Source organism: Schistocerca piceifrons, chromosome 4 (genome assembly GCF_021461385.2).
Source record: "Schistocerca piceifrons isolate TAMUIC-IGC-003096 chromosome 4, iqSchPice1.1, whole genome shotgun sequence".
NCBI classification, from domain to species: domain Eukaryota; kingdom Metazoa; phylum Arthropoda; class Insecta; order Orthoptera; family Acrididae; genus Schistocerca; species Schistocerca piceifrons.
The window spans coordinates 685,137,193-685,155,885 of NC_060141.1; positions in this window are offsets into that span (position 1 = coordinate 685,137,193).

Consider the following 18,693-nt stretch of genomic DNA (forward strand, 5'->3'; position numbering starts at 1 on the left):
CACAACTATCCTCGGTTTTAATTTCACCAACTATAAATACTGAATCGACATAGTACTGTCTCAACATTCGGCATTCTGTCTGCTATCAATGTGACAATCTTTTACTCTCAAGTAGTTCGCGTACGACTAGTGTTGTTTCCCGTCCTTCTTAACTTACAGAAAACACCTTTAAACAACGGTGCCCTGGTTAATGAGAGCTTCACGCTTCCTGGAAGGCATTCGTTGCATGATGAAAGTTCTCGTCTATCGAATATCGGACAAGCATTTTATCTCGAATGATGGTATTAAAACAAATACTAGATAAAATTGTCACCAAGTGACATCGGAAATAGGCCAAAAGGAGTTAGGGTCATTATTGGTCGGAAGGTATCACACTAATCCGTATTAATTTTAATTTTGCTTGTGGTTATCAGCTGTATTATATAACCATCATAAGACCAGTGTCAAGTCCGCATGAGGAATCAGCGGTCACTGCCGTACTGGTTTTCCATGCGGACTCGAAAGGAGGCTGATGAAAGTTGTAAAAACCGACACTTGTAACTAACTGTAAGAATAAACTTAGTGGGATCTGGAATATTAGTTTTCATTTACACTCTTGTTTAAATGGTTCAAATGGCTCTGAGCACTATGGGACTTAACATCTATGGTCATCAGTCCCCTAGAACTTAGAACTACTTGAACCTAACTAACCTAAGGACATGACACAACACCCAGTTATCACGAGGCAGAGAAAATCCCTGACCCCTCCGGGAATCGAACCCGGGCTTGGGAAGCGAGAACGCTACCGCACGACCACGAGCTGCGGACTACTCTTGTTTATCTTACACGTACTACATATAGTGGATGACATCGGAAGGCCTGTGATGATGACCGTGAACAATGCTAACATTATGGCCACCAGTTGAATACTGTTTTAGTCCAATAGTGGACAGCAAAACGGCAGCGACTCTAGGTGCCAAAGATGTGACGAGTCCTTGGCATTTATCCGTGGTTATTTGGTACCAGATGTCTACGTATAGGTCACACACTTCTCGTAAATTACGGTCCGGTGTTTTGTTGAGCTGCGGTGGCGTCCTATAGCGTCCATCATTTGTTCCACTGTCCAGAATAGACAACCTTGATAGCCAAGACTTCAGCGTGAGCCCATTGTCATGCTCCTCATGACACTATTGTACGATTCTGACTTTGTGAAACGGAAATTCACTCACTTAGTTGTTCAGTATATCATATTCACGATGAACGTTGTGATATGAAACATATCGGCAAGACAAACCTAGAATACAAATATATATCTGAGAAGTGACGCAAATTTATGAGAGAATTAGTTACATTGGTACATGCTGGTAATTTTCAGCTTTTTTATGTAAAAGGAACTAATTATTTCTGTTTGAGACCTCCTTTTTTTATAGAAGAAGTTGTAAAGAAGCAACAACTTTAACCTACATTTTAAAACCTATCTGATATCTGTTATATTTTTATTTGCATGGGAAGATATCACTATTTCTGTACTGGCTACCACGTAGCCTTTTAAACATTAAATTATAACTTCCATGTACAAAATCTAGCAAATAGTGGAACGAAGCTTAAAATTTGCAACCGTGAATACGCCCGAACTTCATGTTTATTTTCTCATTTAATGACATATACCAGTATTTACAACTTCCGGCGTACTTATTACCAACATCTGTTCTCTGTACGTAACATACGCTAGCGCTGCACTGTATATTTTCTTGCAGAGACCCCACATACCTATCATAATTCGATAACTGCAGCCCAAGATCTCGTACTCACGTGTGGCGATCCTGACTGAGTTCACACAGCAATAACATGCCCCGGTAGTGAAAAAATGAAACATCTTATTCCTGCTTCACATAAAATTCAGAAATTCAAAACAAGGAAATTAAACCTGATACATAAGAACAACCTTCTTAATTTGAATTTAGATTAAGAATAGTAGTCCCTGATAGTTTACTGGCAGAGAACACCACCACTTGACTCTTAACTAAGTCCAGTAGGAAATCAACCACTGTTGATAGTTACATGGCACGATTCTATCTTTGAGCGCACGCCTCACTGTCAGTAGTTACTTACGAAGATGATAATATCCTAATTAATGGACGTATACCATTTTAGGAAGCTACAGTGCAAGTTGGGCCGAGTCGGAGTACATAACGACTCCAGATGTGACTGCTGGCTGGTGTGGCTGGCTGCTGTCACGAACCGTTGTGGATGGTGCTGAAAATGGAACTTGCGGCACTAAGTGGATCCTCGACTGAAGCTGCGCTGGAACTGTTAGGAGCTGCAAAGAGTATATCCCTTTGGCCCGCAGAACTGGACTCATTCACTGGCAGCCGGCCAGCGCCTAAAAACGTATTATTTGACGGCCAACAACCGATTGGCTGATGTAAGTTATTTTCCGGGATCGTAGCGCCGCATATACAGAATAATGCAAAAGATATTTTAAGTGTTAGATGACGATCATTTTTCTTTGAAAGTTTATTTTCCATATGTTGTGTGTTTAAGTGATTTGTGTTGTCCTTGAAAATTTGCATTACCACTATTCTTAGAAATGTTATTTGAAACCGAATTTTCTGTGCTCCTTGTTGCAGTCTACTGATTTCTTCTGTTCCTGTTTCCAAATCTTCTGTCAATGTGGCTACCCATATCTTCTGCAGAAGCTAAACAGTTAATTTGCACAATATTCTCCGTCGTTCTAATGAGTGCAGCATTCATAATGTCGTACACCTTTAATTCATTAAATTTTCTTGTATTTCTTATTATTACTATTATTATTGTGAACAACTCATGTACTATGCATGGTTAAATTAGTTGGTAAGAGGTTGGAGAAAGGGCAAGTTTTTGGAAGTTCATCAGGAAACGAACTTTTGTAAATACTGTTTTGCAGCATGAATTTGCGTCAGCAACGTAAACAGTAGTTGGGTGGGAACTGTCGGTGCGACATAGAGCACCGTACGCAAAAACCTATCGATATGCTTTCTTCTTGCGTCTAACAGATCGGATCGCTGCACTGATACGGGAAAACGCCCACCGGATGCAGGGAAATAATCCAGTTGGAAAGAACCGCGCCACAAGTCGACAAATATTTATTGTTGGGATAACCGGGGCGGAAATATGGCGAGCGCCAATAACGGATTTGTATGACCGGCCGTTCTTGTTTGAGTTTCCGATCAGAGGCCGCAGCATCATAGCGCATAGAGAGAGAGAGAGAGAGAGTTGAGGGAGAGGGGTGGCAGAAGCTGTGCTGTGTACAGAGCGCGTCGGCAAGGCGATTGCTGATTTCACGGCAATATGCGCGGCGCGTGAGTAACAAGCTTGCCGCCGTCCGACCCGCGTTGAATAAATCAGAGCGGGTCGCCGACCGGTGAATACCAAAACACGTGGACGCCGCAAGCACGAAGCCGCGGTCCGCCAGCCCCTCGTCTTCCGACAGCCACCCCTGCCGCGCTGCCCGGATAAAGTTATTTCACGCACAGCGCGGCGGCGCTCCCCCGCACGCTGGGATCCGCCCACGCGTCGCCGAGCAGATAAGTGTGGCGAGCGCGTGTGAAATGTGCGCCTCCGCCTAATGCCCCCCACGCAGCAAATCATCATATCATCGGCCGGCCGGCCGCAGCACGCGGTGGGCGGTTTCCAAATGGGATTCTTTTTTATCGCGGGCGGCCTTGTGGCTGCTCCTCCGGGCCTGCGCTAAGTTACGGCCGCGGGCCTATCAATAAGTCTGTGAGGGCGCGGTGGGCCGCCGACACGCCACTGCATGTTTCATGGCCGGCTCCCCTGGCGGATGCCCGTCATCGGCGCCAAGTGCTCGTTGCCTAGCGATGGGAGCCGCGCAGTAAAAACTTCCCGGGAAGCCACCGACTCCCGTTCTCTGTGTCTCCTCTGTAACATGGAACGTTCTGTTTCAGGAACCTTAGCATCGAACTTTTTCCTTTATTTTATATTTTAACAAAAAATGTAACGAAATGCACGGAGGCTTCGAAAGGATCAACACTTTGTAGACTGGCATGCGATAGCGACGTTGACGACACACACATCGACGAGGCATGGTGCTTGAATGCTGTTGCAGATACAGGGTGTTACAAAAAGGTACGGCGAAACTTTCAGGAAACATTCCTCACACACAAAGAAAGAAAATGTGTTATGTGGACACGCGTCCGGAAACGCTTACTTTCCATGTTAGGGCTCATTTTATTACTTCTCTTCAAATCACATTAATCATGCAATGGAAACACACAGCAACAGAACGTACCAGCGTGACTTCAGCGAGGATACATGCATCCACCCTCTGTCGCATGGAATCCCCGATGCGCTGATGCAGCCCTGGAGAATGGCGTATTGTATCACAGCCGTCCACAATACGAAGAGTCTCTACATTTGGTACCGAGGTTGCGTAGACAAGAGCTTTCAAATGCCCCCATAAATGAAAGTCAAGAGGGTTGAGGGCAGGAGAGCGTGGAGGCCATGGAATTGGTCCGCCTCTACCAATCCATCGGTCACCGAATCTGTTGTTGAGAAGCGTATGGACACTTCGATTGCAATGTGCAGGAGCTCCATCGCGCATGAACCACATGTTGTGTCTACTTGTAAAGGCACATGTTCTAGCAGCACAGGTAGAGTATCCCGTATTAAATCATGATAACGTGCTCCATTGAGCGTAGGTGGAAGAACATGGGGCCCAATCAAGACATCACCAACAATGCCTGCCCATACGTTCACAGAAAATCTGTGTTGATGTGATTGCACAATTGCGTGCGGATTCTCGTCAGCCCACACATGTTGATTGTGAAAATTTACAATTTGATCACGTTGGAATGAAGCCTCATCCGTAAAGAGAACATTTGCACTGAAATGAGGATTGACACATTTTTGGATGAACCATTCGCAGCATTGTACCCGTGAAGGCCAATCAGCTGCTGATAGTGCCTGCGTACGCTGTACATGGTACGGAAACAACTGGTTCTCCCGTAGCACTCTCCATACAGTGACGTGGTCAACGTTACCTTGTACAGCAGCAACTTCTCTGACGCTGACATTAGGGTTATCGTCAACTACACGAAGAATTGCCTCGTCCATTGCAGGTGTCCTCGTCGTTCTAGGTCATCCCCAGTCGCGAGTCATAGGATGGAATGTTCCGTCCTCCCTAAGACGCCGATCTATTGCTTCGAACGTCTTCCTGTCGGGACACCTTCGTTCCGGAAACTTTTCACACCAGACCAATGTAACCCCAAATGTTTGCTTGGTAGATTAATTATGGTGTACACTTGTGGTGTGCGTACTGTAAAACCTTCGGTACACACACCATCAGATTATTTGACTTGTCGCTCTAACGATGTAGGCAAGTGTAAGCAATATGTCTCGTGGTCTTATCGTGGTGTGTTTATCTTCTGCCGTTAGGTCAGACGATAGAAATGCCACTTGCACACTTAGAGTAGCAGATTGACGGTGACCAATTTTAAACAGAACTTGATTAATTTTCACACACATTTATTAAAATAATAACAAGCATAAACATTACTTAACTTGATTCTGGATGCTATCTACCATTGACAATCTGAAGTTCCTTTGGTCTTGGTACGCTAATTTTATTCTCACATATCTCTACTCTTGACAAAGTGCCTATATATTTATCTTCATGGCTATTTACAGGAATATGATAATCTACTTAGGTGCAGACTGAAACTTGACTATAGACTGGTACAGACTAATGCAGACTGTTACAGACTGGTCCAGACAAATGCAGACTGACTAATTGGAGGTCTGTACACTCGTTATAATACCTCGCGCATTCAGGTATCACTGCACGAGTGTGATACGTGAGGAGAAAAGGTTCTACGTTAGCAGCAATCTCATTGGCTGCATTACATATTAATACACGGATCGGCGGAAGCAGAATTTGGTCCGTCTCTAAGGCAGCGCTATCTCATAGTGCGGAGATGGACGAGCGCTGCGCCTGCGCTGTTGTGCTTAGCGGGGCGCGCTCTAGTGGGAAAGTTCTGTACACGCTGATTACGCGGAACTATGTACATAACAATACTAACGTGGAGACAGTTTTTACGCAGCAATCGCACATAGTGTAACTGAGGTGGAATAAGGGGAACCAGCTCGCATTTGCTGGGGCAGATGGATAACCGCCTTAAAAACCATGCACAGGCTGACCGGCACACCGGATCTCAACCCCAATCTGCCGGGCGGATTCGTGCCAGAGACCGGCACGCCTTGCCGCTCGGAAAGCAGCGCGCTGGACCGTGCGGCTAGCCGGGCTGGCTAAGGTGACATTGTTGGTGGCCCTTGGTTCCTGGAAGTTCAGTTGCTCAATAGTTGCGCGTCTGTTCATCCGTACACATGACTGCAGCCTGTCATCTATATTCCTTGGTGTACCACAGTTGCCTCGGTGCTGATTTTGGATAGCCCCATTTTTCCACACACGGCATACTTTAAGCACGGCTTGACGTAAACAGTTTGCAAAGTTAGTCGTTTCGAAAATGCTTCCACATTTGACTCGAAAGCAAAGGATCATGCCTTTTTGGACGTCAGATAAATCACTCAGTTTCAGCATCCCTGCGACATGCTTTATGTAACCAGAACTGCTAGTACTGCCACCTGCCTTCTGGTGAGTGATTATTGCACGTTCACGTCCACACAGGTGTTGGTCTCATCAGTGCGACTGGGGGGGGAGTAAAACATTCTACAGTTGTCTTATGCTCCTGTTCAGGGCAAGTAAACAGTCTTGAGGAAGACCGCTGAGAGACGGCCGAGATGCCGCAGTTTTTTTTTTTTTTCAATCATTTTCTAGAAGTACTCCAGTCTCTGCTTTCCTCTACAAATACCTCTAGCACCATGGAAGTTATTTCCTGATGTCTTAACTGATGTCCTACCATTCTGTCCCTTCTTCTTGGTAGTGTTTCCCATATAACCCTTTCGTCACCGATTCTGCGGAGAACTTTATTGTGTGGACGACATTTTTCCGAAAGCTTGAAGCTGTATCGCCAGTCACATACATTCTACACACCAACGTGAATAGTTCCTTTTATGCTATTTCTCTCGAGGATTTTCGAAATTCTGATGGAATTTTATCTATCCCTCCTGTCTTATTTGATCTTAAGTTGTCCACATCCCTTTAAATTCTGATTCTAATACTGTATAACCTATGTCTTTCGTATCAACTCTTGTTTCTTCTTCTATCACATCAGTCAAGTCTTCCACATCCTACAGGTCTTCAGCGTAATCTTTTGACCCATCCGCTCTCTCTTTTCCGTTAAACAGTGAAACACTCATTGCCCTCCTAACGTTACCGCTCTTCCGTTTAATTTCAGTGGAGGTTGTTTTGACTTTTCCGTAAGGTGAGTCAGTCCTCCTGACAATCATTCCTTTTTCGGTCTCTTCGCACATATCATGCACCAGATTCACCTTAGCTTCCCTGCACTTCCTATTTATTTCGTTCCTAAGTGACATGTATTTCTATAGTTCTGAATTTTCGTGAAAATTTTTTAAATTTCTTCTTCCGTCGATCAACTGAAGTGTTTTTTGTGTTACCCACGGTTTATTTGCAGCTGCCTTCCTGGTACGTGAGGTTTTCTTTTCAGCTTTTGTGATTACCCTTTTTAGAGATGTCCAATGCTGGGCCATCAACAAGTGCTAGCGTGCGAACCACTCAACGAAACATAATCGATATGGGCTTTCGGAGCCGAAGGCCTATTCGTCTACCCTTGATGACTGCAGGACACAAGGCTTTACGCCACGCCAGAGCCCGTTAACACCGATATTGGACTGTTGATGACTGGAAATATGTTGCCTGGTCAGGCGAGTCGTTTGAAATTGTATGGAGCGGATGGACGTGTACGGGTATGGAGACAACCTCATGAATCCAAGGGCCCTGCATGTCAGCAGGGAACTGTTGAAGCTGGTGGAGGCTCTCTAATGGTGTGGAGCGTGTGCAGTTGGAGTAATCTGGGGCCCCTGATACGTCTAGATACTTCTCTGACAGGTGACACGTGACACGTACGTAAGCATCCTGTCTGATCAGCAGCATCCATTCATGTCCATTGTGCATTCCGACAGACTTCGGAAATTCCAACAAGGCAATGCGACACCCCACACGTCCAGAATTGCTACAGAGTAGCTCCAGGAACGCTCTTCTGAGTGCGTAGGATTTCAAATGCTATGAAATGATGATGGTGTGGTATGGCCCTCAACTACTTATCCTCAGACTCAGAGTTGAAATATTAAAACTTTTGGCTGGTTTCGTTGTCTAGGGGCTGGGATACGTAGTTTGCCACATTACAAGCCAAATACTGCTGAGTCTACAGTAAACAGTATGAATACACACATAAATCGAATGGTCGAAGGTTCCTATTACTCGGCAATTGCGAATTAATATAGAAATTTATAAACGAAAGATTACAATTAAATGAAATCCGCAGGTACTATTTAACGACTTTAAAATATGAGTACGATATTGGAAGTACTTTTGAGATTGCGGTATATTTCTACAAAGCATTTATTGGTGTCGATGGTCCAGCAATCAAATAAAACATAACTTGAATAGCAGCGAAACTATAGTTCCTACTGGACGTAATTAGTTAGGAACGACAACATAGCTCGCGAGATATTCGCTTCTAAACGCGCACTATGTCTTCACTGCAGAGGCCTCGGAAATCTCACACGTTCACAAGACGGCACCCCGAAATACTTCTATATCTCGCGATCACGCGCAAGCCGCTCCACACTCCGTCTCTCTCGCGGCTGTGCGTCCCTCACGCCGTAGCCCAGGACCCTCTCGTGTCCTGTCCTGTCCCGTACTGCCCTGTCCTGTCCCGTCTTGTTCAGCACTCTCCTCCCACTTCCATCCAGTCTCACCAGTCACGAGCGCTGTGATTGGCTAGAGCGGTGGCGCCATGTCTTCAAGATAACGCACCCACACAAACATAATGAAACATATTCGAAATACTGGTTTTATATTTAAATAACTTGTAATTAAATAAATATTCCTACAGCTGGATCTTAAACACGCTCTAACACACATTATTAGATACACAAACAACTTAAATAAAGATATATCAAAGGAATAGAACAAAAGGTAGGCTAGTAGCCTAATGTCTCTGTGCTTTCTAAAACACAGTACATAATTGACCAGCTTCTTCATGAATAGCATATATCGGATGTAAACAAAGATACAGGTGAATAAATATATTTATAAGCGTGCTGCTACAGGTTTTTTTTTTTTTTCGTGTAACTGTGTAGTACCTATGGACGCGATCTATAGTAATCCTCCACTTTGTCCTCCAATAACTCCTGTACTATTCAAGTCACATGCCTGTAATTTATATCATTTTCGGTTTACACTAATAGCTTTCTAAAGACACACTGATCGACGGAATCGGATGAAGCGTTTGGATTTTGTAAATTCGTTGCAGGTTGTCACTTGTATGATTTACCATCAGATACTAAACTTTAAATTAATAAATATATTGAAAATATGATTACACCATCAGAATCGTCATGCAAATAGTGGTAATGTACATGTTTCTTTTTGAAGTGTCATGATTCCTCTGGCTACTGTTAATATCTATACGAACTGTGAAATGTCTGCCGTTAAGGTTTCACAAAGTCCTCCATCTTTGGCACTCCCAACATGTCTCCTTCATCGACACAGCGTCACCATGGAATTCCCCGCCACACGGTCGCTGGATCCAGGCTAATGTTTGGCACCATGTGTTTGCTTCCGGGCCCCGAATTGCCGAGCGGCCTATGCAGCCACACCAACTCCGAACTTAGTATATTTCCAGGGTGCCACAACTCGCCTGTTACAAGTGCAAGTACTTCCTCTGGCCACCAAACTACCCAGACATGAACATTATTGAGCATATGTGGGATGCCTTGCAACCAGCCGTTCAGAACAGATCTCTACCCCCTCGTACTCTTACAGCTTTATGGGCAGCCCTGCAGGTTTCATGGCGTCAGTTTCCTTCATCACTACTTCAGGCATTAGTTGAGTGGTTTCCACCCCGTGTTGCGGCACTTCTGTGTGCTCGCAGGGGCCCTGCAGGATATTAGGCAGGTGTGCGAGTTTCTCAGGCTCTTCTCGACAACTGATGCACAACGTTCTCACTACTCATTTATGTAACATTTTTATGATGGCTTTTCAACAAGTAACAGGTAACAGCTAGTCATCTGTTAATGGTTATCTGAACCAACACAACACCACAAGATCCTGAAACAGTTCCCAGGAGACATGTCGAAATGTCTGTTGTCTAGGAGCAATGCGGTGCTGCCTAACAACCCATAAGATCATTCATTCTGTGACAGCGGCCACTAAAACCTGCTGAAATTCTTTTTGTTTTTCTTTTTCCAATTTTATTGTGGCATTCGGACATTATCCATCAGCCACCCTCCAATGGTGCAATTCGTAGGGTTCAAATGGTTCAAATGGCTCTGAGCACTATGGGACTTAACGTCTCAGGTCTTCAGTCACCTAGAACTCAGAACTACTTAAACCTAACTAACCTAAGGACATCACACACATCTATGCCCGAGGCAGGATTCGAACCTGCGACCCTAGCGGTCGCGCGGTTCCAGACTGAATCGCCTAGAGCCGCTCGGCCACACCGACCGGCAATTCGTAGGGTATACCAGATGACATTCATCACACCGGTGTAGACTACACTCACCTAGAATATTTATATTGGTTTATTTTGACAGCGATGAACCCGGTGCAAGCATAGGTGAGGTTGTGGTACCATCCACAAAGTAATACGTTCTACAGTGACAAACTCTCCAGACTTTAACATTATTCAGCATATTTGGGAATGCCTTGCAACGTACTGTTCAGTAGATATCTCCACCTCTTCGTACTCATACGGATTTAAGGACAGCCCTGCAGGAGTCATGGTGTCAGTTTCCTCTAGCACCACTTCAGACATTAGTCGAGTCGATGCCACGTTGTGTTGCGGCACTTCTGTGTGCTCGCAGGGGCCCTACACGATATTAGGCAGGTATACCAGTTTCTTTGATTCTTCAGTCTACCAGCCCATGAGTAACTTTATTTCTGTGAGACATCTGTCGTATTCTGTTGAGTCGTTTCCTTAAGTATAGTCGAGTAGTGTTTTGCTAGTGAGGGTCCATTGGAGATTTTTCGTAAAGGGAGGAAAATCATCTTTTCTCTCCGGGTGAGGGGACAACTGTGCCTCGTACGACACGAAGAGAGAGTACTTTTTTGCTAGCGCCAGTCGCGTAGTCAGCGGCGGATCGGAAACCCGCTTCGGCCAGACATTTCACATCCGGCCGGCGCGTCCACGCTTCCTTCCGGCGCAGCGGAAGACAAAGCTCGCGATGAAACCGCACCGCACCGCTGCGCTGCATTGAGGCGGGACCGTGCGGATAGCGGCGCGCTTTAATTCACGGCGGAGTGGGGACACGGCACGGCGCAGCAATTTCATCGGGCGCTGTGCATCACGTGCTAATGGCGCCTCGCGGCGGTTATCCCTGCGCTTCCGCCGCGACCGGCGAACGGACCCAGCCGGGACTCAGTGTGGGCCACCAGAGAATCACCGCCACAGTTTTTCCGGTTGTTGGAGTTCTCGTTTGTCTTTCAATATTAATCTTCGTTCCACCATTCACACTGAAATGTAGAATTATTAACAAAACGCTGTTAAAGTACAGGGTGATTCAAAAAGAATACCACAACTTTAGGAATTTAAAACTCTGCAACGACAAAAGGCAGAGCTAAGCACTATCTGTCGGCGAATTAAGGGAGCTATAAAGTTTCATTTGGTTGTACATTTGTTCGCTTGAGGCGCTGTTGACTAGTCGTCAGCGTCAGTTGATGCTAAGATGGCGACCGCTCAACAGAAAGCTTTTTGTGTTATTGAGTAGGGCAGAAGTGAATCGACGACAGTTGTTCAGCGTGCATTTCGAACTAAGTATGGTGTTAAACCTCCTGATAGGTGGTGTATTAAACGTTGGTATAAACAGTTTACAGAGAATGGGTGTTTGTGCAAAGGGAAAAGTTCTGGACGGCCGAGAACGAGTGATGAAAATGTAGCACGCATCCAGCAAGCATTTGTTCGCAGCCCAAGAAAATCGACTCGCAGAGCTAGCAGAGAGCTGCAAATTCCACAATCAACTGTATGGAGAGTCCTACGAAAAAGGTTAGTTATGAAACCTTATCGTCTGGTTCAAGCACTGTCTGCAGCTGATTTCTGTGATTTTATCCTTGCTCAAATGGAAACAGATGAATCTTTCGTTTCAAAGATTGTGTTTAGTGATGAAGCAACTTTCCACACTAACGGGAAAGTCAACCGTCACAATGTCTGTATATGGGGCACTGAGAATCCGCGGGAAACAACTCAGTATGAACGTGACTCGCCTAAGGTGAACGTTTTCTGTGCCATTTCAGCCAATCAAGTTTTAGGTCCCTTTTTCTTCGAAGATGCTACTGTAACTGGACTACAGTATCTGGAGATGTTAGAGAATTGACTGTTCCCTCAGCTCGAACAAGAAGCACAACAATTCATATTTCAGCAGGATAGAGCGCCACCACATTGGCACTTATCTGTCCGTAACTACCTGAACGTCAACTACCCGAGGCGATGGATCGGCCGCCAGGCAGCCCGTGACAGAGCACTTTTTCACTGGCCTCCAAGAAGCCCTGATCTTACCCCCTGCGATTTTTTCTCATGGGGGTATGTTAAGGATATGGTGTTTCGGCCACCTCTCCCAGCCACCATTGATGATTTGAAACGAGAAATAACAGCAGCTATCCAAACTGTTACGCCTGATATGCTACAGAGAGTGTGGAACGAGTTGGAGTATCGGGTTGATATTGCTCGTGTGTCTGGAGGGGGCCATATTGAACATCTCTGAACTTGTTTTTGAGTGAAAAAAAAACCTTTTTAAATACTCTTTGTAATGATGTATAACAGAAGGTTATATTATGTTTCTTTCATTAAACACACATTTTTAAAGTTGTGGTATTCTTTTTGAATCACCCTGTATTATCCGTCTACACCACTACATGACGACAACTATTGTTTAACGTTGTTATCAAAACTCTCGAAAGATTCTTGCCCAGTTTACGTGAGATATTTGACGATACTCTAATAAACTTTCAGGTGAGTATAGGCTACAGGTTTTTTTAACAGATATAGTTTGTAAGCACACACATGTACAGTACATAAAGGGGCAAAATTGTGAATAGAAATATCTTGAAGTTCTTGACCTCTTTGCATCAGACTTTTACATCATCCTCTAATAAACCTTTGGGCAGATACAATATATATGCAATACATTTTATACATTGAAGGATTACTTAGGTAAAAGGTAAAACAGAATAGGAGTTTGATAAAAAATGTTATACAACTAAATAATAATAATGATGATTATAAAACACCCAGCATTCCACATAACACGTTCTCTTTATGTTTTTTTTTTCCTTTCTAGAAATACTTACCCCAAGCTATTCATAGCACAATACTAACACCTCTTCCTCTTTCCGAGCCCAACATCTCACTGATTGTGGAGGGATGCTGACTCAGTTTTTCAGGATAGCAAATGGGAAGCTCCGGTACAGAAAATGGACCAGAGGTCACCAGTGTGTGTGTGTGTGTGTGTGTGTGTGTGTGTGTGTGTGTGTGTGTGTTTGTGTGCATAATGATGTTCAGATGTGTGTGAAATCTTATGGGACTTAACTGCTAAGGTCATCAGTCCCTAAGCTTACACACTACTTAACCTAAATTATTCTAAGGACAAACACACACACCCATGCCCGAGGGACGACTCGAACCTCCGCCGGTATCAGCCGCATAGTCCATGACTGCAGCGCCCTAGACCGCTCGGTGGGTGCGTAATGAGTGAAGTGTTATGGAACAATGTATGTATAGTGTGTGCAGTGACTGAGAGTGAAATATGAGTGAACAGTGGGGCATTACTTTATTTAATAAGTTATTTGAAAAAATTATTGTATGCCAGGCGTAAATCTAATGGTTGTCTCTACCTAGAAGTCAGTAAGTATATGGGTATACGAATTAGCTTATTTTAAATTGATATAAACTTGTAAATACGTTGACAAGTCCTATATCCTTGTGAAAAGAGATCTACGGATGAATAAAGCTACTACTACTACTACTACTACTGCTAAAGGGGAGATGGCGCTACCATAATTCTTGAAATTTTCTTAGATTAATTCCAAGTTTCACGTCTTACATTAATAAAAATTCAGGCTCATATAGGCTATATCTCTTTTAATGCAAATATTATATATATACGTATTTGATACATAACAGGAAAATGTTGTTACCAAGAAATCTCGAAAAGTTTTTGACCGATATACTTCAATTTCTGATAATATGTAATAAAGTTCGCGATAGACACAGTGTCTATGTTTCTAATGCACATAATATGTAAATATATATCTAATACAGAAAGAGGAAAGATGTTAGCAAAAATCTCGGAAAGTTCTTGACTGATTTTCTTCAAACTTTTACACGATGCATTGACAAACATTCTGACGAACATACGCCATACATTTTTGCAAACGATGAGGTAAAAGTTTTCAGTTAAAACTGACAGTAAGAAAGAGAACGCTGTGCTTCTCAGCGGAAATGTTCTGTTTTCTTTTCTTTCTTGCATTCAGTTACAGTTGCGACTGGAAGGCATAAAAACCATCAGACAAATTGTTTGTCAATGTGTAGTCTTTGTACCCACACACAAAATGAAATGTATAATAAAGATGAAATGTAAAATAAAATCTATTGTTTTGTTTTATTACACACCATTGGTACTGCAGAAAACGAAAAACGTGTATTTACATCTGACCATCTTGTGATTAAAATACTGCGACGGGATATGAATCATTCGAAATCTTGTAATCCTGCTGATTCACAGATTAAAACTATGCGAAATACTGTCATTGAAGATGCAGTACCCTCAGCTCGAGCAGTTGGATGTATCTCTCGTACCAATATACCACTAATACAAACTGGTTTACTCATTCATTTTAAGGGACTTCCATTCGCAATCAAGGTTTTGTTCGCAATAACAATAAACAAGGTTCAAGGTCGGAGAGGGGAGATGAGGTGATGGAAGGAGAGAGGTAGAGGAAATATGCATAGACAGGGGAAGAAGGACGTAGATGGAAAGAAGAGTGTGAGGAGCAGGTGGACAGAGGGAGGGGAGAAGTTGATGCACAGAGAGATTGAGGAGAGGAGGGGGAGATGGACAAAAAGTGTGGGATGGAGGAAATGGGCAGAGAGGAGGGGAGGCAACGAATTCAAGATGTTTATTTCATTCCTATGCATATTTAACAATTGCGAAGCATTGTTGGTTTTCACTAGTCTTCTGTTTTTTTCAGAAATTATGAAAACAAAACGTTATCAAAAAGAAGCAAATAAAATTACGATAGTGAGCAAATTAAAAATGAAAAGGTACGCTGTCATCAAAACTGAAAAAATTAAAGTAGAAAAGTTGATAAATCTTGTTATTCAAGCAATTTCATTATGGAAGACAGGAGATGCGGGGCACAAGTAGTTGAAACAGTAAAACTGCTGTCGATGAACGAAGATAGCCACCAAACAGGACGTTATAACAGAAATGAAAAACCACTCGGGTTCCCGGGTTCGATTCCCGGCGGGGTCAGAGATTTTCTCTGCCTCGTGATGACTGGGTGTTGTGTGCTGTCCTTAGATTAGTTAGGTTTAAGTAGTTCTAAGTTTTAAGGGACTGATGACCATAGATGTTAAGTCCCATAGTGCTCAGAGCCATTTGAACCATTTGAAAAACCACTCCATCGAGACGTTCATGGATTGTATGACTACGACAGCGATCACTGTTGAAAACATACAGCCGCACGGGATGAGCGGCGCGGTCTAGGCCGCTGCAGTAATGGACTGTGCGGCTGGTCCCGGCGGAGGTTCGAACACCCTCGAGCATGGGTGTGTGTGTTTGTCCTTAGGATAATTTAGGTTAAGTAGTGAGTAAGCTTAGGGACTGATGACCTTAGCAGTTAAGTCCCATAAGATTTCACACACATTTGAACATTTTTTTGAAAACATACAAACAACACGTAGAAACAATTGAAATGTGGTTATGAATGAATGTGACACAGACAGAGATAAAATGAAATGAAGGTATTTGACGAAAAAACTCATAGCAACTATCCAGACCTTTTAGGACATTTACTTCGACATAACAAGTTTTTAACAAATTGTGACGTAAATGCTATCTCAGTGACCACTTTCCTCACCACAAGGCAAAATTTCAACATGCCTGATTCTTCATTTCACACTTCGGAATGTAGTGGAATGTGGGATTTCACGCTGTAACGTCACCGTCTCCTCATCCACATGTAAATCTAGGTCCCGCGAGGGACGTCTGTAGTCTCCACCTTGACCGCCTGACTGTCCGAATGTGAGCCTCTTGCCTACACCTGCCCACCTGTGCCCCGAGGCGTCCGGCTGCCTGCTGGTGAGCCTATGAACTGAAATAGCCTAGCAGATGATGATGATGATCATAATGATGACGATAAAGATTATGACGTTGATGACGAGTATAATGTGAAAAAGTAAGAATGCGAGTTTGGTACAGTAAGTTCTTTGAAAACAGAAAAACAAATAATGTCGGAATATTTTTCCATTTCTTGAGCATCACCGTCTATTAACTCAGCACAGTTTTCCAGACGTTGCTCCATAAAGCCATCCTAAAGTAGGAATTCGGAATGTTTATAAAATAGAAACTGTTTTGGTGATTACCTCCTTGTTTGATATGAACCGAGCAATTCCTTTAAGTTGAGAGAGAAAAGCTTGTCCCATCTCATTGTAATTAGATTTTTCCGTCGCATTATACTGAATGCTATATATGATTCAGATACTTTCATCATTATTCCAACTTTAAGAAATGTTATAACTCTACTGAAGAAATGGACTGCCTGTTTATTTAATTCATAATTATATAAATCCACTTCCCTTCCTTAATACATCTACATTGATTTGGGTTAATAACCTTTGAGTTTGTATGGAAAGTTCCCCTTCTGGTAGTGGCAAGGCAGGGATGTGGTCACTCTGTAGGTTGGTTACTGGCAACCTAAATTTGGGGTAAAGGCACCGATGATGCACCTGTTTTCCAGGGATTGTATTGTATTCTACTGTATGTTAACCGGGGGCCGAGAAACGACGGAGAGGCTCCGTTCCCGCAGCAGCCGCAGTGGTCCACAGCCCCACGACATCTACCGCAGTCCACTTCACCCCTCCGCCGCTCCACACCGAACGACACTTTCAGGTTTATTGTGCGGTTCAGCCCCCAGGGGCGTCTCACACCAGTCGAGTGCAACCTCTATGTTTGCTTGGTAGAGTAATGGTGGTGTAGCGTACGTGGAGAAGTTTTTGCGCAGCAATCGCCGACATAGTGTAGCTAAGGGGGATAAGGGGAACCAGCCCACATTCACCGAGGCAGACGGAAAACCGCCTAAAAACCATCCACAGACTGGCCAGCTCACCGGACCTCGACACAAGTCGGCCGGGCGGATTCGGGCCGGACCCCAGGCGCTCCTTCCCGCCCGGAATTGCCAGGGATAGTTCGGGGTTGGTAACAGGTTCCCCTCCCGTCCAGGGCGGGAACCGGTGAGAGATGCCATAACAGGGACGCTATGGCTAAAGCTGTTGAACTAAACGGACAGAATCAAGGGCGATCTTCGTCTTTGCCGCCAATTTCTTTGTAGGATGAGGTATAATTTATTAAATTGTTATAAATCCACTCTTTTTCAGGATGGAAGTAGTTAGCACGTCGTGACGACCATTCACTTTTGTTGAGAAATTTTTCCTGTAAAATTAAAATTTTCGTTTGGGTTTCTTTTCCAGATGTGAGCATGGGGGCTCACGGTATTTTTTTTGTAGTAATGCAATAATTTAGTGCTTTCAGGACACGAGAGCAGCAAAAGTTTCAAAAATCATGTATTTCCACATTTAGCAGTAGCGTTTTGCAGTTTTAATTTTCTTACTGGTCTTGCTAAAGGAACATTGGGACTTCACCCCACCTAGTTAGCTTAACACATGGTTGTAACTGCTTATGAGAAATTTAGACGATGATTCTGTGTGAAACCATTTAGTAAATGCGTGTTTTTTGTGTGAGATACTTATGGCTCTAAGCGTGTGACCTAATTTTTTGGCAAATTCATAAATTTTGTGAACGGAGGCTCCACGTTCTAACTAATTGGTAAATAATAGATTGTGCGTGTGAATAATTGTATAGATTGAAAACAAGAATGAGCAGTGGAGTGAGTACAAAAAAATTTGCCGTTTATCATTTTTAAGAAATTGTTTTTTGTGTACACGAGAGATGTTTGTATCTGCCTCCCCCCCCCCCCCCCCAGTTCTCCCGCCAAGAATGTTTGTATAATATTGACTAAGGAAAGGTGCTGAGAAGTAATTGAGGAACCGAAGCGCGGTTCATTAATTCATAATTAATTCATAACGATTCTGTCCAAGTAGCAACATGGGGTGTGAATTTCAATCACTGTCCAAGCAGACGGACTACAGATGCAGCAACGTAGATCCCTCCCCCCCTTTCCCAGTGCACAATATTATAAAGGAGACCAGATTCCTGATAATATAAGCACCTTCAGTGCGGGAGAGTGTTGAATAGATTTCTGCTAATATGGACACCTTAAGTGCTAGATAAGACTAA